At 44.7% G+C, this 27,563-nt stretch overlaps 1 long non-coding RNA gene across 1 annotated transcript; it reads right to left on the bottom strand.

The window, feature by feature from the left end:
* Positions 1-374: 374 nt before the first annotated feature.
* Positions 375-27,267, bottom strand: LOC132811443 (uncharacterized). The gene is made up of 5 exons (XR_009643261.1): positions 27,211-27,267; positions 26,503-26,609; positions 20,061-20,167; positions 17,525-17,615; positions 375-3,162 (listed from the first exon to the last, which is right to left on the bottom strand). It is a non-coding gene; the product is annotated as an uncharacterized LOC132811443 (long non-coding RNA).
* Between the last annotated feature and the right edge of the window lie 296 nt (positions 27,268-27,563).

The raw sequence follows: 27,563 nt of genomic DNA on the forward strand, positions 1-27,563 counted from the left end.
TTAAAACAATGTGCTGAATTGAACTAGACATTTTTAAAACTGCCGTTGCCATGGAGATGATCCTGATAAACAGCTTCCATTCAGAGCTACAAACTTTGCCAACATGGACTTGGCTGTGTCGCAGTAATTTTTCCAGACGCACTGACATTTGAAATATTGTCCACGGGCAGAATACACACCTTTCCTTCCAGATGAAAAGACCAATGATATTCAGATCGGCACGGATCCAGTAACCATCAGGTCTGAACATGAAGCTCAACTTGAATTTTTCATCCACAAATCCACACATTCAGTACACTCCAACAGAGAAAACAACTCACCACTGTTAATACAGGACGAAACTTTATAAGACAATGATAGTATTAAATTGTAGTTTTCTTGTTCCCCACAAAGCTTTAAATCTCAGTCTCACAATTTCTCTCTCTTGTTAACTGAAGACCAAACCAATCTCCACACTCCTTTCCTCCACACCCAGTTTTCACAATCTCTCTCCTCTCCTTGAATTCAGTTACCGACCTCTGGTCTGCAGACTAAGAACCAAATCAACGATTCTGACTCAGAGCCTCCCGGGTGTTGGTGAATCCTCTCCCCAGGTCCCCGGCTTGCCTTCCTGTCGGAATCACATTGGGAAAAAAATCAATCTGGAACCTCTCATTTATATTCCCCACCTCCACCCTCTGAAGAGAACCATCCTGCACACACTGCATCCTGCACACTGACAAAATCCTATCTGGTTGAACTGAAGTGAACCAAATTTGAACTCTAATTGCAGGCCCATCGTTGTCCCTTTCCATAACAATCCTGAATTTTCACAAGATGTGTTCTGATAACTTTCTGCAAAATCCTCCCCCATTGATAATTTGACCACTCGTCAGGATACCAGGAGAGGGGCCATTCCCCGGGTACTGTTCCCAGCAGAGGAAGATAGGGAGCTGCCAATGATAGATTAATCCCACACATCCATAGCCTCCCTCCCTGGCACTGACCCTCCCTGTGGCCAATTGCCCAGCATCGCGCCTGTGCACTGGTCTCCCCTCCGACAGCACACGCTCCAGATCACACAGGAGCTTGGGTGATTGACAGCAGCTACTTCCCAATGGAGTGGAGGGGGCGGGGCTGGAGGACTGGGACAATGGGATTGTAAACAATGAATGAACGAGGAGGGACTCGGGGAATGGACAGGTCAGTGAGGGACAGGAGCAGTGTAGCAGCAGGAGGGGATCCCGGACAAACTGAGCAATGGGAGAGTCTGACAGGAGAGAAACTACAGGAAGGTTCTGTTGAGGCTTAGGCAGGGACAGCTGGGAGACAGTATGGCCTGGTGGGTTGGGCAGGTTTTCTAATCAGCCTCTTCAAAGATGCTGTTACTCAACTCTGAACCCAATCCTCCTGGTCCATAGGCAAGGACACTACCACCATTTCCTGGTGGGCTAGTGGAAAGAAGGGAAGATGTTCTCAATCTCACTCACATGGAAACTCCATGAGCTCATCCCACTTACTGTCTACGGTGGGGATGGAGGGGAGAGAGCAGATGAGAGGGGGTTAGGGATATAGGGACTGCCTTTCTAATGGAACTCACCTGTGTTGGTGATATTAATAAGACTCCGTACACAGTCACTAACACAAAGCTGGTGTACGGGAACTTTATCCACAATATGAACACCCATAACTGGGTGACGCAGACCCCAGTGTACAGAGTTAAGTCCTGTATATTATTAACAGCTTTGCGTGTGAGAAATCACATCTCATGAACTTGAGTTAATTTTTTGAAGAAGTAACAAAAATGATTGATGAGGGCAGAGCAGTGGTCATCAGTCAGGCGTTTGATACGGTTCCCTGGGAGACTGGTTAGCAAGGTTGGATTTCATGGAATACAGGGAGAACTAGCCATCTGGATACAAATCTGGCTCAAAGTTCGAAGAGTGAGGATGGTGGTTGAGTGGTGCTTTTCAGGCTGGATGCCTGTGACCAGTGGAGTGTCACAAGGATTTGTGCTGGATCCACTACTTTTTGTCATTTATATCATTGACTTGGATGTGAACATAAGAGGCATTGTTAGGAAGTTTGCAGATGACACCAAAATTGGAGTTGGAGTGGACAGTGAAAAAGATTACCTCAGAGTAAAAGGCAGCTGGATCACATGGGCAAATGGGCCGAAGAGTTCAGTTTAGAAAAAAATGTGAGGTGCTGCATTTTGGAAAAGCAAACCTTAGCAGGACGTATACAGTTAATAGTAAGTTCCTGAGGAGTGCTGCTAAACAAAGAGACCTTGTTATGCAGCTTCATAGTTCCTTGAAAGTAAAGTCGCAGGTAGATAAGATAGTGAAGGCGGCAGTTGGAATGCTTGCCTTTATTGGTCAGAGTGTTTAGTATAGGGGTTGGGAGGTCATATTGTGGCTGTACAGGACATTGATTAGGCAACTTTTGGAATATGCCATGCAATTTCGGTCTTCCGATCAGAAGGATGTTCTCAAATTTGAAATGGTCAGAAAAGAATTACAAGGATGTTGCCAGGAGTTTTACCTGGCGTGTCGGAGGCTGAGGGGTGACCTTATAGAGATTTATAAAATCATGCCGGGCATGGGTAGGTTAAATAGACAACGTCTTTTCCCTGTGGTGGGGGAGTACAGACCTAGGGAATAGGGAGATGAGGGAAGGCAGGGATGGGGTGGCAGAGGGTGGGGAGACAGAGAGGCTGGCGGGATAGAGAGGGGTGGCACAGAGAAGGGGGAAGAGAGAGATGGGGAACAGACAGTGGGGACAGAGGAAGCAACGGGGACAGGCGCAGGGAGGGGGCAGACAGAGAGGGGGAGACGGGGGCAACAAGCAGACAAGGGAGACAGGCAGAGAGGGGGAAGATGGAGAGAATTTTTACAGATCAAAATTCAACCCTGTTGCTGTTTTCTCTCCATCCCCTTCAATCCCTCTGAAGGGCTCAGAACAACTGCATAGTTCCTGCAAAGTAGAGTTCCAGGGAGATCATTTGTTGACATTTGGGATGGTGACCATTATTGGTCAGAGCACTGATTAATAAATGGACTGGGTTCAATTCCACTGTCTGTGTGGTGTTCGCACATTCTCCCAGTGTGTGCCTGCGTGGCCTTCCTCTGGGTGCTCTGGTTTCCTCTCTCAATCCAAAGTCTTGCAGATAAGGTGGATTCTCTGTGGGAAATGAGAGGTTACAGAGTTAGGGTGGGATGCTGTTCCGTTGATTGGTATGGTCTCATGGGCCGAATGGCCTGTTTTCACACTGTAGGGATTCTGTCACTGAGTATAGAAGTTAGGAGGTCACGTTGCGGCTGTATAGGGCATGGGTGAGGACAATTTTAGAATACTACATTCAATTCTAGTCTCCCTGATTTCAGAAAGATGTTACCACAATAAACTCAACCTCAATGACAAGTTCCTGGGAAATGTTGACGAATAAACAGACCGTGCAGTGTGGGTTGATAGTTCCTTGAAAGTGGGGTTGAAGGTAGACAGGTCAGTGAAGGTGGTGTGCGGTATGCTAGCTGTTATTGGGCAGGGCATTGAGTATAGGTGTTGGGAGATCATGTTTCGGTTGTACAGTTTATTGGCTCGGCCACTTTTGGAATTTCCATACTGCTTTCCATTCCAGTCTCCCTGCTATAGGATGGATATTGGGAAACTTGAAAGAATTCAGAAAAGATTTACAAGGGTGCTGCCAGTATTGGAACATTAGAACCACATGGAGAGGCTGAATAGGCTGAGGCTATTTTCCCTGTAGCACTGGACGCTTGAGGTGGCATTGTAGAACTTTATAAAATATGGAGCTACGATAGGGTGACTAGTCATGGTTGCTGTTTTTACCCCAGGGTATGGGAATCTAAGAGATGAGAGCATAGGTTTAACATGAGAGGGGAAAGACTTCAAGGGGATTTGGAGGCTTTTGAGAGGGTGAAAACAGGTTTACCAGGATGTTGTCTGGATTGGGAGAGGTTGGAAAAACTTGGGAGTTTTATCTTTGGTAAGTCAGTAGCTGCGGGGTAACCCGAGAGGCACAGAGTGAATAATGTGAATCTTTTCTCCAAGGTGGAAGTGACAAATTCTAGAGCCAGACATTTAAGAGGAGAGGGGGCAGTTTAAAGGAAATGAAAACCAAAACAACTGCAGATGCTGTAAACCAGGAAGAGAAACAGACGTTTCTGAAACAGCTCAGCAGGTCCAGCAGCATCTGTGAAGAGAAATTAGAGTTAACGTTTCTGAGGAAGGGGGACCAGTCCCGAAATATTAACTCATTTTTCTTCACAGATGCTGCATGACCTGCTGGGCATTTCCAACAATATCTGTGCAGGTTTAAAGGGAGATCTGTCAGGCAAGTTTCTTAAGCAGAAGGTGGTAGTTGACTAGAATGTACTCTCCTGGGAGATGGTAAAAGCAGAAACAATCACAACGTTTTTGAGGCGTTTGGGCAGACACATAAGCAGGCATGGGGTGGCATTGCTGAACAAAGACACCTCGGAGTGCAGATTCATAGCTTCTTGAAAGTGAAGTCGCAGGTAGATAGAATAGTGAAGGCAGCGTTTGGTATGATTTCCCTTATTGGTCAGAGCATTGAGTACAGGAGTTAGGAGATCATATTGCGGCTGCACGGGACATTGCTTAGGCCACTATTGGAATAATCCATACAATTCTGGTTTCCTTCCTATCAAAACAATATTGTGAAACTTGAAAGGGGTCAGAAAAGAATTTCAAGGACGTTGCCAGGACTGGAGGATTTGAGCTACCGGGAGAAGTTGAATAGGCTGTGTTCCCTGGAGCATCAGAGACTGATGGGTGACCTTATCAAGGTTTGCAAAATCATGAGGGGCATGGATAGGGGAAATACACAAGTTCAGATGGTTGGCATAGTCTTATGGGCCAAATGGCCTGCTTCCACACTGTAGGGATTTGGTCACTGAGTATAGGAGTTAGCTGAAGTTGTGGCTGTACTGGGCATTGGTGAGGCCAGTTTTAGAATACTACATTCAATTCTATTCTCCCTGATTTCAGAAAAATGTTACCACAATAGGACTCAACCTCATCATGACAAGTTCCTGGGAAGTGTGCACAAACAAATATAAGGAATTATTAACTCACTGCACAGTGTAAGTGGGGTTGAAGGTAGACAGGTCGGTGAAGGTGGTGTTTGGTATGCTAGCTATTATTGGGCAGTACATTGAGGATAGGAGTTGGGAGATCATGGTTCGGTTGGACAGCATATTAGCTCGGCCACTTTTGGAATCCCCAGACTGCTTTCCATTCTGGTCTCCCTGCTACAGGAAAGATGTTGGGAAACCTGAACAAGTTCAGCAAAGATCTACAAGGGTGTTCCCAGTATTGGAACATTTGAACCATAGGGAGGGGCTGAGGCTATTTTCCCTGGAGCAGGAGATGCGTGGGATGGCTTTATACATCTTTATAAAGTTGTGAGGAGCAACAACAGGGTGACGGGTCAGTTTCTTTATTCCGAGGATAGGGGAGTCCAAAAGCAGAGGGCATAGGTTTAACGTGAGAGGGGAAAGACTTCAAGGGGACCGTAGGGACAACTTGCTTGGTACATGTATAAATGAGCTGGTTGGCATGGACAATTAGGACAGAAGGTCTGTTTCCATTCTGTACATCTCTATGACTCTGTTTCACAAAACTTGAGGAGGGTTTCACAAAATATCTGCAAGGTTATTGTTCGGACTGTGGAGTTAAAGGCTGAATAAGCTGGGGCTTTTTCCCCAGAGCGTCAGAGACTGACGGGTTACCTTACGGAGAAGCACAGACAGGGTGAATAGCCAAGGTCTTTGTTTCTACCCAGTGTCAGGGAGTTCAAAACTGCAGGGCGTTGGGTTTGAGGTGAGAGGGGAAAGGTTTCAAATGGACCTGAGGGCCAAACGGTTCGCTCAGAGGTTGGTGAGCGGATGGAATGAGATGCTATAGGAATGATGAACACAGGCCAAATTAAATTTAAAAGGCGACTGGAGGGGGACATGAACAGAAAGTGTTCATGGGTGATATAGGCCAACTCTCCCAAATGGAGCTGGGTCAGGTTAGGATATCTGGTCGACATGGACGAGTTGGACTGAAGGGCCTGTTTCCATGCTGGATAACTCTCTGACTCAAAGTGCCTCAGCAAAATGGTGGAAATCCACAATAAAAACAAAACCTGCTGGAGATCCTCAGCGGGTCAGGCAGCATCTGAAATGGTGACAGATGCAGGAAACATTGCAGCTTTGAAGTAGTGTTGAGATGATCACACCAAGCTCTACAATATCGATTACACGCTGAGTGCCAGAACATGGGACGAGAATAAATAGGTATTTGATGACCAGCATGAATACGATGGGGTTGGAAAGCTGACGTTCTGGGTCAGGACTATTCATCAGGACTGACAAAGGGTCCCGACCCAAAACATCCACTTTCCTGCTCCTCTGATACTGCCTGACCTGCTGCACTTCCCCAGGTCCGCATTGTATAGACTCGGACTTCCAGCAATGCCCACATCTTATCCATCCTGGTCATTGTGTTCAGGTCAGGCAGCATCAGTAGTGCTTGGTGTGTCCATCTCAACACTTCTTAAAGTGCACGATCTACCTGTGCCTCTACTTTCGAGGAATTATGAATCTGCACTGCAAGGTCTCTTTGTTCAGCAACACTCCCCAGGCCTCACCATGATGTGTATCAGTCCTGCTAAGCTTTGCTTTTCCAAAATGCAGCACCTTGCATTTATCTAAATTAAACTCCATCTGCCACTCCTCAGCCCATTTGCCCATCTGATCAAGATCCCATTGTAATCCGAGGTAACATACTCCATTGTCCGCTACGCATACAATTTTGGTTTCATCTGCCAACTTACTAACTATACCTCCTATGTTCACATCCAAATCATTGATATAAATCACAAAAAGCAGAGGGCCCAGCACCGATCCTTGTGGCACTTCACTGATCACAGGCCTCCAGTCCAAAAACAATCTTCCACCACCACCCTCTGTCTTCTAACTTTGAGCCTGTTCTGTATCCAAATGGCTAGTTCTCCCTGTATTCTGTGAGATCTCACCTTGCTAATCAATCTCCCATGGGGAACCTTACCAAAAGCCTTACTGAAGTCCATAGAGATCACATCTACCACTCTGCCCTCTTCAATCCTCTGTTAATTCTTCAAAAACAGCTCAATCAAGTACGAGACACGTGATTTCCCACACACAAAGCCATGCCGACTATCCCTAATCACACAACATAGACAAGTACAGCACAGAACAGGCCCTTACGTCCACGATGTTATACCGAGATTTAATCCTAATGTAAAACATAGTAACTTAACCTACGCACCCCTCAACTCACTGCTATCTATGTGCATGTCTTGTCCCCAATGACTTCGCTGCCACCACCACCACTGGTAACGCATTCCATGCATTCACAACTCTGTGTAAAAAACCTACCTCGGACGTGCCCTGAATACCTTCCTCCTAATATCTTCATAGTATGACTTCTCAAACAAGTCAATCCTGCCCTGGGGAAAAGTCTCTGTACACCTGTATCAGGTCTCCTCTCTTCCTCTTTTTCTCCAGAGAGAAAAGTCTGAGCTTATTCAAACTTTCTTCTTACAGGAAGCCCTCCAGTCCAGGAAGCATGCTAGTAAACCTTTTTGCACCCTCTCCAAAGCCTCTGTACATTTCCTATAGTAGTGAGACCAGGACTGGACACAAAATTCCAAGTGTGGTCTCACCTGGGACTTGTAGAGCTGTAGAAAAACCTCATAGCTTTTAAACTCTATCCCCTGATAATGAAAGCCAAAAAAAACATTTGCTTTATTAACAACCCTATCCACTTGGTTGGCAACTTTGAGGGATTTATGTACTTGCACACCCAGATCCCTCTGTTCCTCCACACTGCCAAGAATCCTGTCTTTAATCCTATATTCAGCATTCAAGTTCCCATTTATCCAGGTTGAACTCCATCTGCCATTTCTCAGCCCAGCTCTGCATCCTGTCTATGTTACACTGCAGCCTGCAGTAGCCCTCTATATTATCAACGACACTTCCAATCTTTGTGTCATCGGCAAATTTACTAACCCAACCATCAACCTCCTGATCCAAGTCATTTATAAATTCTACAGAGACCCAAGAACAGAGCTCTGCGGGACCCCACTCAACACTGGCCTCCAGGCAGAATACTTTCCATCGACAACCACTCTCTGCCTTCTGTCAGCCAGCCAATTCTGAGTCCGGATAGCCAAATCTCCCTGTGTCCCATACTTCCTGACTTTATGGATGAACCTACCATGGGGTGCCCTAACAAATGCCTTGCTGAAATCCATTTATAACACATCCACTGCTCTACAGTCATCGACCTGTCTTGATACCTCCTCAAAGAACTCAATAATCACACTATGCTTTGACAAACTGTCATAAATTCTATCCCTCAGAATTATTTCCACAACTTTGCTAACAGATGTAATTGCCACCAATTTCCCTATTTCCCTTCTTGAAAAGAGGAATAACATTCGCCTCCTTCTAATTCTCCGGTACAACTCCTGTAGAGTGAGGAGGCAAACATCCTTGCCAGCGGCTTAGCAACCTCCTTTCTCGCTTCCTGGAGCAGCCGAGGATAAATCTGGTCTGGCCATGGGGACATATCAATCTTGATGTTTTCCAAAATTTCCAGCACATCAATTTCATCAATCTTGATCTGTCCTTGCTTTTCTAAATACGTGTAAATGCTGGCCCTCAGGGTTCCCTCCAACAACTTGTCTAGCACCGACGTCAGGGTCACGCGTCTGTAGTTCCTGGGCTTGTCCAAACCGCCTTCCTTAAACAGTAGCCCCACATTAACCAACCCCCAGTCTCCTGGCTCCTCAGCTGTGACTATCAATAATACAAAACTCTCAGCAAGGGGCCCAGCAATCACCTCCCTAGCTTCCTACAGAATTTTAGGGTACACCTGATCAGATCCTGGGCATTTATCCACCTTTATGCGTTTCAAGGTATCCAGTACCACCTTCTGTGTAATATGGACATTGTCAAGGTGTCACCATCTATTTCCCGACATTCTATAACTCCCATGTCCTTCTCCACAGTAAACAATGATGCCAAATACTCGTTTAGTCTCTCCCCCACCCCACCCCCACCGTATCACCGACAGCTCCACACATAGGCCACGTTGCTGATCTTTTGAGGAGCCCTAATCTCTTTCTAGTTCCCTATCGATATATGGGTCCACATGTTTTTCCTCTTAGAATCCCATTCCCCTACCCTTTTTACTCTACATATACCCCTGACTAATTCACTAAACCCAATCATCCCTGAACACGATGGGCAATTTAGCACGGCCAGTTCACCTACTCTGTATATCTGTGGTTTGTGGGAAGAAAGGGGAGCACCTGGAGGAACCCACGCTGACACGGGGAGGAATATCCAAACTCCACATGGACAGCCACCCAATACAGGAATTGAACCTGTGTCCCTGGTGTTGTGAGGCAGCCCTGCTAGCCATTGAGCCACTGTGCCACCCTGAAATTGTAATTGCATTCATAGCTACCACATCCTCTGCAAATATATTCCACACGTGAACCACTCTCTATGCAAAAATAAAATCCCAAACGTCGTTTTAAAGCTTTCCTCCTCTCACTTTGAAATGTTTGTACCCAGTCTTGAATCGCAATCCCTCCTGGAAAGGGCACCTGTTGTTCACATTACTGATATAAAATCCTGAAGACTAAATCTCTAATAATGTCACCCCTCAGCCTCCTATGCTCTGGTGAAAGAAGTCACAGCCTATCCAGACTCTGCTTAAAATTCAAACCATCCATTCCCATTAACCTACTGGTAAAACTCTTCTGAACCCGCTCCAGTTTAAAAATACCCTTCCCAAGAGTGGGCTATCCACCCCCACCACACTCACTAAACCATTTATAATAGTTGTTAACCTTAAATAGTTACCTATTAGTACATTTAAATAGTCTAATACTAGCTGGAAAATGAGTAAAGGGAAGGGAACAGGCGGCTCTAAGAAAGCAGGGACCCCTCCCCCACCCTCTCCCTCTTCATCTGCAACAAAGGTGTCTTCAGCTGCTTCAGGAGAGTTACCAATGAAGATGAGCTTTGAGGAGATGTTTGCCAGGTGGGAGGCGAAGATTGATGCTTTTATCGATGAGTCTCGGCAGAGCAGAGAAGCACTATCAGCCGAGCTGCAGAAGCAGGGCAGAGACATTCAGGAATTGGAGTGCTGAGTCAGAGAGGTGGAGTCGAAGGCCGCAGCCTCAGAGACTGGGATAAAATCAACAGCCGACCACATCCGTTTTCTCGAGAATCGAGTCCAGAACCTAGAAAAACACATTGATGACCTCGAAAATCGATGTCGTAGAAAAAAATATTCGGTTGTTGGGCCTGCCCGAGCAGGAAGAGGGAGGTCAGCTGACAGCATTCTTAGAGCATTGGCTGCCACAACTTTTAAATCTGCATAATGGATCAGGCCAGGTAAGGGTAGAATGGGCCTACCGGGTCACAGTACGTGGGCCCGGCTCAACCCAGCGCCCACGCCCGGTCCTGTTCCAGCTGCAGAGCAATAGGGAGAGGCAGATGCTCCTGGAAGCCTCAGGAAATCTGGGAAAAGATCCCCAAGCTATGACCCACAAAGGATCCAGGATCATGCTGTTCCAGGACTTCTCCCCAGCTTTGGTCCGAAAGAGGAAGGCATTCGATGAGGCGAAGAAGCGTTTAAGGGACTTAAATATCCAGTACTCCTTACGATATCCAGCGACGCTACGCCTTAGCCACGAAGGATCCATATATAACTTCGGATCACCGGAGAAGGCTAAGGAATTCTTGGACTCTCTTAAATAAACTGTAAGAGATTGTGGACGCTGGTCTGCCTTTCCCATTATTTTGGTGTACATCCCTTCATCTTTTCTTATCTTTCCCCCGATGGGGAGAGGTGGTTACCTTATTCTATTTTACTTCTGTTTTTAGGAGCGGGGTTGTTTTTCTTTCCCCTGTTATTTTGTGGTATTATATTTAAGTATTACATGTTGAGATTGTAATCTTATAGTTATATATGGTATTAATATTCCCAAATATATTTAGATGTGGGTGTGGGTGGGGGTGGGGTGTTCACTGTTAACTCTAGCTTTATATTATATTTGAATTCTCCTCATTTTATTGAGGAACACCTGGGTCAAGGGTGGGGCACTGGTTGGAAGAGGGTAAGATGGACTGTGGGAGAGGAAGTGACGCTCCCTGGGAACAAGGGAGAAAATCTCCAATTCGGAATGTTTTATATTTTTTATACTTAGAAAGAGTTTTTTGTTATATTGTTTTGAGTGTATCAGAGAATCTTTACTTTTGTAAATCTTGTATGCTCCATGCTCGGGATGTTCTAGATAGGGTTTCCCCTCCCGAGGGGTCTCGGATCTGTCCAGATGATTATGGCTGAACAGTCGGTTAAGTGATGCACCTGAAATGTCAGGGGGAGTAATTCGCCAGTTAAAAGGAAGAAAATATTATCAAATCTTAAGGAGAGAGTTGATATAGCTCTCCTACAGGAGACACACCTGTCGGATAAAGAACACTTAAAATTACGACAGGGCGGATTTGATCAGGCCTTTTTTTCCTCTTTTAATTCAAAAAGCAGGGGAGTCGTTATCCTTGTCCGGAAGAACTTCCCTTTGAAAATTCTAAATCAGATAAAAGATGAATCTGGACGATATATTTTGATTAAAGCCCTCATAAATGGAGAGGAATATGGGATCTTAAATGTATACTGCCCCCCGGCACACCCCTTTAAATTCATAACGGAAGCTTTTTCAAAACTGATGGCCTTTGGTGCCCGTCATACAATTATAGGGGGAGACTTTAATTGTATTATGGATCCGGAAATAGCCAGGATTCCCAAGAGTGCCGCTGGAGTATCTCCCAGATCTAGATAACTGGCGGACCTGAATAAAGAATTAGGATTGGTAGATGTATGGAGATGTCTCCATCCACAGGGTAGAGATTTTTCTTTCTACTCTAATCCACATAAATGTCACACAAGAATTGATATGTTTTTTGCCCCATCGATTTTTCTAAACTCTATAGCAACCTGTAAAATAGGTACTATAGCAATCTCTGACCATGCCGCTGTATACATGGAAACTAAGGTAAAGAACAATGGGACATCTGCTCGGCATTGGCGTATGGACCCCTTCCTGATAAAAGATAGCAATTTTTTAAAGTACTTCTCCCAAGAACTTAAAACTTTTTTAGAAATTAATACTGGTACGGCTAGCAATCCGTCAATGATGTGGGAGACCATCAAAGCTTATGCACGAGGTTTGATCATCTCCTATTCAGCGACCCAGAGGAAAATGAAGGGAAAGCAACAGCGTCTGCTCGAAGCTCGCCTAAAAGCAGCCGAAACAGCATACGCTGATAGACCTTCTATTACAAAATTGCAGAGGATTACAAGCTCTTAGGACAGCTTTAAACACCGCGCTTACTCAAACGGCTAAAAGGGAAATATTATTTGCGAAACAAAGATTATATGAATATGGCGACAAACCGGGTAGATACTTAGCATTTCTTGCAAAGAAAAAGAAAGCCCCTCAAACTATTCCGACCATCAAGGAAAGTACAGGTACCCTGACTCATGATCATAAAAAGATCAATGCGACCTTTAAAGAATTTTATTCTGAACTATATAGATCGCAGGACTGTGAAGATAGGATTAGGAGGATGCAGTCATTTTTTAAAAATTTGACCTTCCCGGGCCTGACTCCGGAACAGGTGTCGGCCCTAAATACCCCTTTAACAGTCCAAGAAATACTTGAGGCAATTAGGCAACTTCAGAGCGGAAAAGCACCGGGCCCGGATGGTTTTCAAGCTGAATTCTATAAAGAATTTACAGGAATATTGGTTGACCCACTTATGGATATGTATAATTTTGCGCATAGTCAGGTCTGTCTCCCGCCCACACTGAAAGAAGCAAATATTTCTCTTATCCTCAAAAAAGGAAAAGACCCAGAAGATTGTGCATCTTACAAACCAATATCCTTACTAAATGTAGACTTTAAAATTCTCTCAAAAATGTTAGCACTAAGACTAGAAAGGGTACTGCCATATATTATAAAGGAGGACCAGACGGGATTTATTAAGGGCCACAGATCATCCAATAATATCAGAAGGGTCTTGAATATGATCCAAGCCTGTCATCAGGGAAAGATAACAGGAGTAGTAATTTCATTGGATGCGGAAAAGGCATTTGATAGGGTTGAATGGTCATATTTATTTTACACATTGGAAAGGTTTGGCGTTGGACAGGTGTTTACCAAATGGGTTTCAACATTGTATAATGACCCCAAAGCAGCTGTTATTACTAATGGGTTAAGATCGGATGGCTTCAGTGTGGGTAGGGACTGCCGTCAAGGATGTCCTCTCTCACCATTGTTGTTTACGCTGATAATCGAACCATTAGCAGTAGCCATCCGGACTGATCCTAATATAACGGCCCCGAGGATTGGTACAGGTAAACACAAAATTACCCTCTATGCAGATGACGTTCTCTTATTCCTCAGTAATCCTTTAATGTCAGTGCCTCGTATAATTCAAGTTATTAATACATTTAGTGCATTCTCAGGCTATAAAATTAATTTTTCAAAATCGGAAGCCATGCCAATGGGTGGTCTGGCTATGATACCCCACTTAATGGACGGATCCCCTTTTCCCTTCCGTTGGTCCCTGGATGGCTTCTTATATTTAGGTATTTTTATCACGCCAGTATTTGATCAGCTGTATAGGGCTAATTTTGTACAATTAATGGAAAGGATAAGGCAGGACCTCCAGCAATGGAGAGACCTTCCGATTTCCTGGCTAGGGAGAATAGCATTAATTAAAATGAATGTTCTGCCCCGTCTCTTATATCCTATGAGAATGCTCCCGCTGATGCTGCCAAGGCTAGCCCTACGTAAATTATATGGCTGGTTGGGCTCCTTTATTTGGAACCATAGACGGCCCCTTATTAAGCTGAAGAAGCTACAGCTTCCACAGGCAAGGGGAGGACTGGACTTCCCAGACTTTAGGAAATATCAGTTAAGCTCCCTACTAAGTTACATAGCTGATTGGGTTTCATCTGATCCACAATCAATTTGGCTGGATATCGAAGCCTCCCAAGTAAAATACCCACTTATTAACCTTTTATTTTCAGATAAGAGGAAAATCATTACAGACCACTGTAAAAATCCCATAATATTAAACACAATTAAGGCCTGGAATATAATGCGGCAAAATGAGGGTAACTCACATAAAACATCCCCCCATGCACTAATAGTAGGCGCATGGGGATTCCAACCGGGGATTACAGATGCCACCTTTAAACTCTGGAGATCCAGGGGCATCTCATGCTTAGGGGACCTATTTAAAGATGGGATCCTGATGTCCTTTGAGCAGCTGCGTCTGAAATTCGGAATAACTAATGGGGATCTCTTTCGATACTTCCTAGTTCGAGATTATATACAGAGGAAGACTACATTAATAGATAGTCTTTATAAATCAGACAGAGAACGTAATGTCTTACGACCAGCGGGGGCATCCTCCGTTAGTACTATATACCATTTGCTACATGATGGAGTCTCAGGAGACATGGATGACCTGCTTAAAACATGGGAGCAGGACTTGGGGCTAGAAATCTCTGAGGATATGTGGAATGACATTTGGGAAAATGCTAGAAGAATTGCTATCTGTAACAGAACTCAGGCTATCCAACTAAAGATACTTCATAGGGCCCATATAGCTCCGGCTCGACTGGCAAAATTTAAGGCAGGAGCATCTCCAATGTGTCCTAAATGCAAAATAGAGGTGGGTACTCTTGTACATTGTCTGTGGACTTGTTAGAAAATCCACAGATACTGGACTAAAGTGGCAAATACCCTGACAGAAATTTTAGGAACGGAAATTAGGGTGGACCCTGTATCTCTCCTTTTGGGCTTTTCGAACCTCTCATCTCTGGATATGCACGGGAAGAGACTATTTTCTATTCTCTCTTTCTGTGCAAGGAAAAATATTTTGGTGAACTGGGTGGCTGAGGGCCCCCCTGGACTTTCAAATTGGCACAGATTAATTATGGAATATATCCCCCTTGACTTCCTCACAAATATGGTGCACCGAAAGACTGAATTATTTTATAAAATATGGCAGCCCTTTTTGAATTATATAAATGCAGATATTTCGGCTATCCTAACAAGGGCTTTTATTTAGTGAAGATTTCAGACCGGGCTGCTCCGGGGCCCCTTGGGAGAGGAATCCTGCGCGAATACGGGTTTTATTATATTTGATGTTTATACATTCCGAGCATGTAAGAGACTTAGGTATACACTCTGGTTAGTTATAGGTTAGATTAGTAGAAAGTTGAGTTTTTTTTTCTTTTTTCGTTTCTTTTTTTGTTTTCTTTCTTTCTCTTTTCTTTGTTAAATTATGACTATTGTATATATGATTTAATTGTACATCAATGTTTGTATTTGAGAGTTTTGTTTATTTTTGTAAATTTGCAAAAATGTTAAATTTCAATAAAAATATCTACAAAAAAAAACCCTTCCCATAACAGCACAACCAGAACTGGGCACAGTATTCCAGAAGAGGCCTCCCCAACATCCTGTACAACCTCAACATCCCGTCCCAACTCCTATACTCTGAGGTCTGAGCAATGAAGATAAATGCGCTGAACACCTTTTTAACCACCCTGTCTACATGTGACACATACTTCAAAAATCTGAACACCGAGGTCTCTGTTCTATATCACTTCTCATGGCCTGACTTTTAGTGAGTGTAAATCCTGCCTTCTTTTATCAAGATGTAATATTTTGCATTTATTCCAATACAAAACATCCTTCGAGTATAAGGGCAGTAGGAGTATACTGAAGAGGGGAATCAGGAGGTCAAAAGGGGACAGGACACAGCTTTGGCGAATTGGGTTAAGGATAATCCAAAGGGTTTTTATAAATGCATTAAGAACAAAAGGATTACAAGTGGAGGCAGATGCGATTAGTTCAGTTCAAAATTATGGTCAACATGGACTGGTTGGACCACAGGGCCTGTGTCAGTGCTGTATAACTTTATGTCTCTAACCCTCGCTACCTCTGTAAATTCCTGTGTGCTCGGTACTCTCCCTGTCAATGCCACCTCATCCAGCCTTACAACTCTTCCATATCTCAATAATTCCTCTCCAGCCTCAAAACCCAAAAATTTCTATCATAAATACCTATCTCTGTAACATCCTCCATCCTCAGAATACTTTCCAAATTTCATATCCTCCAGCTTCATTATCCTCCCTATCTCCAATCCCCTCCCCTCTCTCAAAACTTTGCGATATGTGCCTTTCTTTATTTCCAGCCTCCAGGACACCAAGGTTTTATTTCTCACTTGATGATGGCCCTTTCTGATTCCTGAGCTGAGCTTCTGAATTTCATCTTAAAACTCTCCATCTCACTTACCTCCCAAAAACATCGACCAACCATGTGCCATCTATTCTAGTATCACCTTTTCTGACCTGATGTCCAATGGAGCCTGTCATATTTCTATAATAAACATCTCAGCTGTATACAGAACAGAAAAACACTCTGGTGATCCATCTGTGAGAAAGAAAACTAACACCAAACTATCCTGATCTATTTTCCAGTACTTGTGGAAAAGTCTCATCTATCATGGCATCGCAAGTGTATACTAAATATATCTCAAATGTTTTCAGGATTTGTCTCCCACCCTGACAGACAGTGAGGCTTAGTGCAACTCTTGTTCTATGACGATATCACCCACAGGAACACAGAGCAGCTGGGTCTGTGCAAACCAGAGATCACCAACACATTGGGAAGGATGGTAGGTACCCTGAGAGGGGACACAGGAGATTTACCAGGATGGTACAAGGAATGGGGGATTTTAGTTGAAGGGACATGGGTGTTAATGGTACATATCAAGAATATCCAACTACAATAGATGGACTCTCCTTGACAACCTCTCCCCTTGCCTGGGCTGGGTAACCTTCAGGTTAAACCTACCACCAGACATTTCTCCCTAATGAGAGAGCAGCCCTATGGTCTGGGAGGACAATGCTGCCTTTCCCTTTTACACAGTGATGCCACTGTACCCCGGGGGTGGGGAGAGGGAATGCTGAAGGTGGGGGATGGGACACCACTCAGGCACAGTGCTTTGTCCTGGAGGATGTTCACTTTCTTTAATATTGTTGGGGGCTGCACTTATGCAGGCAAGTGGAGAATGTTCCAACACAATCCTGATGTGTACCTTAGAGAGAGCAAACAGACATTGGGGAATCCGGGGTTTGGGGAAACTGAGGTTGTTCTCCTTGTAGCAGAGGAAATTGTGGCTGCACTGTGACAGAGGGGTTCACAGAAATTATACATTAGAATAATCAACCTTACACTCATCAGCTCATCATAAACTGTTGACAAGACATATATGAAAGACTTGGGGGAGATCTATTGACAGGATGGTTTGATTCAAAGGAGAACTTTTATGCATCAAATAGGAATGAGCTGGAACACAATACTCACAACTAAATGCAAATATCCAGGTCCTGATGAACTGAGTAATTCTGTCAGAGTTTGGTGTTACAATGACTAAGGTTACCATCTGAATGTCCACCTGTAATACAAGTTTATAAAATCCGTCACTGTCAGATCAGGTTAGAAACTCACACCATCCTCTCCTCCTGGCCCAGGATGACTGGACACATTACCCCTTGTGGAGGTCAGCTGTCATTCAGGGGGAAATCTACTTGGGTTTCTATTAGTTGCCATCTTGGGACTTCATGTGACTAAACAGGGCAGATCTTTGACACATGGGAGAGAACTTTCCAAGTGTTAGTGAGATGTGGAGAGCAGGATTTGCTGCTGCTTCTTCCCTTCTGTGCTGCCGCTGTGCCTCATCAATAACACATGGGGGGGGGGGGGGTGAAAGGCTCATGCAGCTTGATGGGCAAGTTGTCACCATTCTGACCAAACAGGCAGTAAGCTCCTCCCAGTCATTCCATAGAGTATCCCTTAAAAGACAGGAACTCTGCATGCTTCCCACTGCCCACTGTTCCCAGGAAAAGTTTAGAAGAATGATGGGGAAAATCTCCTAGGAAAGGCATAACAGTAAAGTTCCAAAAGGATTATAAACAGTTTACACAGAGGGATTCATTGGAGAAGTGGGCAACAAGTTGGCAAATGGAGTATCACTTGGGAAAATGTGAAGTTGTTCATTTTGGAGATAATAAAAGAACAGAGGACTATTTAATTGGGGGAAACTGTAGAAAGCTGCACCACAAAGGGACCAAGAGGTAAATGTGCGGGAAACAAAGCAAGCTAGCACAAAGTTACACCAGGTCATCAGGAAGGGGAATGGAATATTGCTCCTGATTTCAAGGGATTTGCAGTACAAGAGTTTGAAGTATATACCGGAGAGCAACTTTATACAGTGCGAGTGAGACCACATCTGGAGTAATGAGAAGTTTTGCTACCATTATTTAAGGGAATACATCACTTCATTGGAGGCATTCAGAGAAGATTGACTGGGATGATCCTTGGTTTGAAGGGATTCTCTTTTAAGAAAAGGCTGAAGAAGTCGGGACTCTGCTCATTCGATTTGGGAAGAATGAGAAGTGAACTCTTTCAAACATATCGGCTTCCTCAGGGGTTTGACAAGGTAAAGACTGACAGGATGTGTCCCAGCATGAGGGCACCTAGAACCAGACTCTGGGTCAGTCGCAGAATCAAGGGTTCTGTTTTAGTTTTGTCAACTTTAATGCAACACCAACACGGGTAAGGGGTTTCAGTAGCAATGGAGCTGGGGCGAGGGGGGGACAAGCAACATTTTACAGATTGGAATTCCCGGTGCTGGTGATTGTGTCGATGTCTGATCAGAAGGTCACCTTGGCGTCAGAATAGGAGAGCAATATTGTGAAGAGTGTAGCTCTGCCTCAGTTCCCAGTGAGAGAAAGGAATTTGTAACATCAACTGAAGGCAATGGGTTTAACCATTGCAATGTTTCATTGGAGGAAATTGCAGCTAATCGAGTAGTGGGAGCATGGTTAGCAGTTTGATAACAGAATAACAGTGGAGTAATGGAGAGGGATGATGGGGAGGTAGAGCTGGACATGGTCAGTGTACATGTGAAACCTAACAGTGCTTTTGGACGATGTCACTTCCTGGCAGTATGTAGGTGAGAAACTGGAGGGACCAAGGATAGATCCTTGAGGGACACCGAATACAAGGAATTCAGAAAGGAAAGGGAGAGTGGAGATGGAGAAGGATTTTCCAACAACCTTGAAGTAAAATATGAGTTGGTAGCAGAATGTGTGAGCAGGACGTAACCAGAAAAGACAGACAGAACAAGGAACAATATCTGTGAATCGGTGAGGGGGAGTGATGATGATGATGATGAGGAGGAGCCTGACTCTACATTCTATTTCTCCATTCGTGAGATCACCCAACCCCACCCTAGTCTCAGCTCATTTACTGAAATACTTGCTCCATCCCTGTGTTATCTCCAGACTTCATTATCCAAACACACTCCTGGCCAGCCTCCCACATTCAACTTACATATAATATCAAGAATATCTAAAACTCTATTGCCCAAGTGCTCGCTTGTTCTATAAGTTGTTGATCCAACAAAAGGCTCCCGTTTACAAGCAACTTAAAATTCTCACTCGATGTAATTCCTGGCTGTGAACATCCCTGTTTCCCTGCACCACACAACCTGTGAGACCTCAACAACTCATTTTCTGTCAGACTCCCAACGGTGTGTTTATTCATTGCTTCACCGGATTGGCTGTTTCTACTGTTGTCAAGGCAACACGGTCTGGAATTCCTATCCTAACCCTTTCATATCTGTTTTTCTCCTTTAAGGTATTCCCGAAAACCTGCTTATTTGGCAATTCGTTTGATCACCTGACCTAATATACCCATCTGTTTCCTAATGTCAGAAATTATCAATAGTATTTCTGTGAAATTATAAAAATGAGAAAAATACAAACCGTTGTTGATTTGCACATACATTTTCAACGTTTCTCTGTTGCTGTAATGAATACTCTGCAATGTCTCTTACCCAACCACATTGTGGGAGCACCTTCACCACACAAACTGCAGCTGTACAAGGAAGTCAAACATCACCCTCTCCCCAGGCAATGGGGCTTTGGCATTAATCACTGGGATCTGTGGAGGGAGAAACAGTTGATATTTCAGGGAGTGCTAAATGCATTACCGGGAATGAAAATGTTGCAGAATTTGATGGTCAGACATGGAAGGAAAATGCACTCTTTTGTTGTAAAAAGGAATTATTCACTGGCAAAGTGATTGTGGAAAATTTAGTCCGTTTCGAGAGCAGCACATTGTCAGGGGTTGGGCAGCAGAGGAAAGTTAACTTACAAAAGGTGTGTGAAAGGAACAGCAAAACACTAAACAACCCAAACACCCTGTTTCCCAATGCCTCATCTTCTGTGTTCGGATCCTCCAACCACATGGGATCAATGTGGATTTCACCAGTTTCCTCATTTCCACTCCCCCCACCTTATCCCAGATCCAGCCTTCCAACTCGGCACCACCTTCTTGTCCATCTTCCTTCCCACCGATTGGCTGCTGCTTGACCGGCTGTGCTTTTCCAGCATCACACTCTGACATTGAAAACACCCTGACTCTGACACTCTGTAAATCCTGCCCTATCACTCCCTGCCAGGCAAAGCTGCGCATGTGTCCGCCTGCAGCTTGCCCCTCACAAAGTTGGCTGCCACACTCATGTCCCATGAATCACTGCCCCCAATAAAGGTGGCGGCTCTCACTCGCACCATTCACCATTTGAAGCATTTTCCCGTTTGCCACAAACACGGTCCTGGGATTTTCAAATTTGTGTTTTCCGATGTGCACTAAGTTCTGTAAAACGTCTCAGCACGTTCCACTAAAATTTCCTTCTCTTCCTGGTCAATATGTCTTTCCTTAACCATGCCCTGCACCTTCACACATTCCCAATGCCTTGGTCACAACACACACTGTGCTGCCAGTGAAGGTGATCACGTGGTTGCTTATAGCCACGCCCCTCATTCACTCCGATTGGTTGGAGGACCGACAGGTACTGCCTGGTCTTCCAGTCCCATCCCCATCTTCTTATAAGAGGGAAAAGAGTGAGGGTTCATTCCTGTTTCTCCTGATGTCAGACATTAACAACAACTACCTGCATTTTATGGAGTCTTTCACACTGACAATTCTCCTAAAGTGTTTCACGAATGCTGGAAACATTGATTAAAGAGAACAACTTTAAGATACATATTTAAGGAGGACAGAGGGTGTTAGGAAAGATATTCAAGAGGTTTTTTTTGGATTAGATTACTTAGTGTGGAAACAGGCCCTTTGGCTCAACAAGCCCACACCAACCCTCTAATGAGCAACCCACCCAGACCCAATCCCCTACATCTAACACTACAGGCAATTTAGCATGGCCAATTCACCTAATCTGCACACTTTTGGACTGTGGGAGGAAACCGGAGCACCCGGATGAAACCCACACAGACACGGGGAGAATGTGCAAACTCCACACAGACAGTTGCCTGAAGTGGGAATTGAACACGGGTCTCTGGCGCTGTGATGTAACAGTGCTAACCACTGTGCCGCCCATCTGCAGCTCCAATCGTGGAGTGATGTATGTGGGGAACAGCTTACAACGGAGACAGTTAGTGGTTAACCATAGCTTAACAACCCATGTCCTAGCCCCCTACCCCACACACTAGGCCTTGCTCTCACAGTCTGTCATTACACACTACCTATGGTTTGCCACTAATAGTCTCCATTAACAGCTCGTCACCCTCCCCCAGCCAGATCGTTATCTACTCCTTTATCCAACCATTCTTCTCGCTCTATCCCTACCTATCCTTTACTCCTTACATCCTCCCCGAAACCCTACCTTCTGCATATAAACCAACATTTGTTCTCACAGTAACATCAGCTGTGAGGATGGGACACCGGATCTGAAACGTTGACTCTGATTTCTCGTCACAGATGCTGCCAGACCTGCTGAGCTTCTCCAGAACCTCCTGGTTGTTGTTTCTGATTTACAGCATCTGCAGTTCTTTTGGTTTTAATTTACCAGGAGTTTGTAATTCAGGTCCAACAGCCTCTGTCCCAGTCCCTGCTGTCTCTCCCACCCCCACCCAGTGACACTGCACCTGCACAGCTCATGGACAGGTGTCGTCTTGCTGGCCACACCCCTCATTCACTCCCATCGGTTTAAGGACCACACAGACTCTCCTCCCATTGGTCTGGAGCTGCCATCAATCAAGCCATCCCCCATTGTGAGGTGAGTGGTGGGCTCCTCGCTCTCTCTGCCTTGGGATGAGCTTCATCATTCACAGTGAATAGGGCAGTATCACAGAGCACAGGGGCTGGGGGCTATTCAGCCCATTGAGGCTGTATGCTCTCCCTCTGGAGATGCTGCAAATCCGTCCCAACTCCCCTCGCATTTACCCACAGCCTCCCAATCTTTCCGTAAAAAGTAAAATTGCAAATCTGTTTGAGAACACCTGCTGAATCTGTGTCCACCCGCTGTTCAGACTGTTCCAGATGCTCAGAATGTACTCAGTAAAATACAGGTCACATATTCACCTTATTTTCCATTTAACTTCAAGTAGTTACTAATATTGTGACATTGTTAACAATTCGCCTCTCTGTGCAAATTAAATATCCTAGAAACAAATTTGCACCTGGTCGAAATCACTGCTTAACCTTCTCAGGTCCAAGAATTATCTGTGCTGAGATGCACAGCTCAGAAACAATGGACCAATTCGCCCATGCCAACTAGGAATCCTAAACTAACGGAGTCCCACTTGCCAGCTATTGGTCTGAATTCCTCAAAACCCTTCCTAATCACGTACCCAATCGGATGCCTTTGAAATGTTGTAATTGTATCAGTCTCCACTACTTCATCTGAGAGCTCATTCCATTCACACACCACACTCAGCTTGAAAACGTTGCCCCTTTGATCCCTTTTAAATCTTTGCCCTCTCAACTTAAACCCACGTGGTCTTGTTTTGGACTCACCTAACCTGGGGAAAAAAAGACCCCAGCTGTTCACCATATCCACGCCCCTCGTGATTTTATAAATCTCCCAAACGTCACCTCTCAGTCTTTGATTCTCAAGGGAAATTAACCCCAGCCTATTTAGCCTCTCTGTGTAGCCCAAATCCTCCAACTGTAGCAAATCTTTGTAAATCTTGTCTGAACCATTTCAAGTTTCACAACATCCTTCTCAGAACAGGAACATTCGAACTGAAAACGGAATTCCTGAAATGGCTTTATCATAGAACAAGGAACATAGAAAAATACAGCGCAAAACAGGCACTGTGGCCCTCGATGTTGCGCCGACCCAAACGCACCTAACCTACACGAGCCCACTATCCTCCATTTGCCTATCCAATGCCCGTTTAAATGCCCATAAAAAAGGGAGAGTCCACCACTGCTACTGGCAGGGCATTCCATGAACTCACGACTCGCTGAGTAAAGAATCTACCCCTAACATCTTCCTATACCTACCTCCCCTTAATTTAAAGCTATGCCCCCTCGTAATAGCTGACTCCATACATGGAAAAAGGTTCTCATTGTCAAATGTCCTGTACAGCCACAATATGACGTCCCAGCTTCTGTATTCAATGCATTGACCAATAAATATAAGCATACCAAACACCACCTTCACCAACTACCGACCTGCGACTCTACATCCAAGGAACAATGTACCTCTTTTTTCAGCAACACTCCCCAGGAACTTACCATTAAATACATTAAGTCCTGTCCTGATTTGCCTTACCAAAATGCAGCAGCTCACATTTGTCTAAATTGAACTCCATCTGCCATTCCTCACTCGAATGGCCCATCTGATCAAGATCCTGTTGTATTCTAAACTAACCTTCTTCACTGTCCACTACACCTACAATTTTGTATTTTCTGTAAACCTACCTCATATATTCACATCCAAGTCATTTATTTAAGGACCCAATATCCATTCCTGCAGCACACTGCTTTTCAGAGACTTCCAGTCCACAAAGCAACCCTTCATCACCACCCACTGTCTCCTACCTTCAAGCCTGTTTTGTATCCAAATAGATAGTTCTCCCTGCATTCCATGTTATCTAACCTTGCTAACCAGTCTGCTCTGTGGAACCTTGTTCAATGCCCATATAGACAATGTCTACAGTCTGTCTTCATCAATCTTCCGAGCACTTCTTCAAAAAAAACCTCAATCAGGTTAGAGTGACAATTTCCCACGCACAAAGCCGTGCTGACTCTCTTGTCTTTCCAAATACATGTAAATCCTGTCGCTCAGAATCCCTTCCAACAACTTGCCTGCCACTGCCTTCAGGCTCACTGTTCTCGTGTTCCTTGGCCTTTTGTTACCACCTTTTTATAAAAAAAAAGGCACCCGTCTTCCAGCACCTCACCTGGCACGAACGATGAAACCAATATGTCAGGGAGGGGCCCAGCAATCACTTCCTGAGCTTCCCACAAATTTCTGGAATACACCTGATCAGGTCCCAAGGCTTTATCCACCTTGATGCAATTTAAGACATCCTGAAACTCCTCCTCTGTAACAGACACTTTTCAAGTTCTCACTATTCATTTCTCCAAACTCTCTCGCTTCCACATCCTTCTCCAGTGAAAAAAAAGACATGGAATATTAGAGGTGCGAGGTAGGAGCGAAGGACTTCTGGGAAGGTGAGTCTAACTCAGTAGCTGAGAGAGTAGCTCAGACTGAGCTGTCTCAGTCCTCAAGGACATAACTGTTCAAATGGGGTTTGCAGCAGGTGGTGAGGGAACAAGGTACTACATCTTATCGTTATGAATCTACCAGCTGCAAATGCATCTCTCCATGACAGTGTCGGTAAGAGCGACCATCACACAGTCCTTTTGGAGGCAAAGCCTCGCCATAAAGTTGAGAAAAACCTCCCTTGTGTTGAGTGCTACAATCACCGTGTTAAATGGGACAGATGTAGGAACTCAAACTGGATCTCTCTGAGGCACTGTGGGATAACAACAGCAGCAGAACTGTACTCCAGCACAATCTGTAATCTCATGGGTTTGTACATCCTGCACTTACCCATCACAATGGACAGGAAAGGAGGGCATGCCATGAGCAGCACCAGGCATACCTAAAAATGAAGTGCCAACCTGGTGAAGCTACCAAGCAGGACTATCTGCATAATCAAACAGCATCAGGAGCAAGCAACAGAGCTAAGTGATCCCACATCCAATGCAGTGGGTCAGGGCTCTGCAGTTCTGCCACACCCAGTTGTGAATGGTAATGGACAATTAAACAACTAGTTGCAGGAAGCACTACAGATATCCCCACCCTTACTGATGGAGGGGTTTCAAACATCCATGCAAAAGATAAGATGACAGCATTCTCCATCAGTTCCTAACATCACAGATGTGAGCTTTAAGCCAGTTCGATTTAGTTTGAATAATATCAACAAAATGGTTAAGTAGTGTAAAGGCTTTGTGTCCTGCTAACATTCTGGCAATAATACTGATAGCTTGTGCTCCAGAACTTGCCACCCACCAAGCCACGTACTGCTCCAGCACTGGAATCTACTGACAATGTGGAACATTGCCCAGGGATGTTGAAATAAAAACACAGGGCAAATCCAATCCAGGCAATTTCCCTCCATCAGTTCAACTCGATCAGCAGTAAAATGATGGAAGTAGTCATTAGCAGGACGACCAAGCAGCAGCTGCTCAGCGACAGCCAGCTGAGTTACACTCATTTTAGGCTCCACCAGGGACACTCAGCTCCCAATTGTATTACCGCCTGATTCACAACCTGACAACCAGCTGAATCCCAGAGGTGAGGTGAGGGTGACAGCCCAGTCCCACTCCAACACCACTATATCTAGCTGATTCCACCTTTATCTCAGCTCATATACTGAAACTCTCATCCATCGTGTGTTATCTCCAGACCTAATTATCCAAACACACTCCTAGCCAGCCTCCCAAATTCAACCTCTCTGTTATCTCAAGAAAAATTGAAAACTGTCACCCATGTGCTCACTTCTCCCAAAATATGTTGATCCATCAAAAGGCTCCTATTCATAAACAACAACAATTTAGAAAACTTATTCTTCATATAATTCCTGGCTGTGATCATCCCTAGCTCCCTTCACCACACATCCTTTGAGACCTCGACAACCCATTTTCTTTGAGACTCCCAATGATTTGTTAATTCATTACTTCAAATGTGTGGCAGATTCTACAGTTGCTAAAGCAACATGTTCTGGAATTTGCAGACAAAACCTCACAGGTCTGTTTTCCACTTTTAAGACATCCCTCAAAACCTACTTTTTGGCAATGCTTTTGGTCACCTGACCAAATATCTCCATCTCTGGCCTCATATCCAAAGTCCTCAATAATATTTTTGTGAAAGCAAGATAATAAAACTACAAACTGTTCTTGATTTGGACATTATCTTCAAATCATCACTGTTGCTGTAATGAATAATCTGTAATGTCTCTTACCCAACCACATTGTGGGAGCACCTTCACCACACAAACTGCAGCTGTACAAGAAAGTCAAACATCACCCTCTCCACAGGCAACAGGGCTTTGGCATTAATCACTGGGATCTGTGGAAGGAGAAACACAGTTGATGTTTCAGGGAGTGCAAAATGAATTACAGGGAATGAAAATGGTGCAGAATTTGATAGTCAGAAATGGAAGGAAAATACACTTGCTTATTGGAAAAAAGAATTCTTGACTGTCAAAAATATTCAAGATAAAAGTAATCTGATAATAGAGCAGCACATGGTCAGGGGCTGGGCCACCGTGAAAAACTCATTTACAGACCAAACATACCCCCATGGTTGGAGACTGAGGAAGCTAGACATTGACAAAGTGGTCCTGAGGGAGCCCAGAGGTGAATCAGAGCAGGATTGGCTGCTGTCATCACAATGACTCTGTACCAGAGAGAGGCTGCACATGCGCCTGGCTGCACCGTGCCCCCTACAAAGATGGCGGCTCCGCACGTGTCCAGTGAATCCTTGTCCCAAATAAAGATGGCGGCGCTCACTCAGGCCTGCAGCCGCTGAGGCAATTCCCCATTTACTGCAAACACGGGACTGGGACGTTCAAATTTGTGTTTTCCGACATGCACAATTTGTTTGTAAAACCTCTCCGCTCATGGCAACACAGTTTTTCTCCCGTTTCCCTGTTTATTTCTTTCCTTACCGTCTCCTTTCTCTCCATAACTTCCCGAGCATTCATTACAGCGACTCTGAGTCAGGCGCGAGGGTGATCACATGGTTTACGTTAGCTCCGCCCTTCATTCACTGTGATTGGTTGGAGGACTAACCTCCCGCAAGGTCCTCCAGCTCCGCCCACCGTCCTTTCATTGGTCCGGTGCTGACATCAATCACCCGGGGTCACTGTTGGCTGGAGCATGCGCAGTGTGTCCTGCTTGTGCTGAGATGTTGGGTCATGTGATGGGAGGTAACAACAATGACTGCAGATGCTGGAACCCAGATTCTGGGTCAGTGGTGCTGGAAGAGCACAGCAGTTCATGCAGCATCCAAAGGGCAGAG

Source organism: Hemiscyllium ocellatum, unplaced genomic scaffold, assembly GCF_020745735.1.
Source record: "Hemiscyllium ocellatum isolate sHemOce1 unplaced genomic scaffold, sHemOce1.pat.X.cur. scaffold_2217_pat_ctg1, whole genome shotgun sequence".
NCBI classification, from domain to species: domain Eukaryota; kingdom Metazoa; phylum Chordata; class Chondrichthyes; order Orectolobiformes; family Hemiscylliidae; genus Hemiscyllium; species Hemiscyllium ocellatum.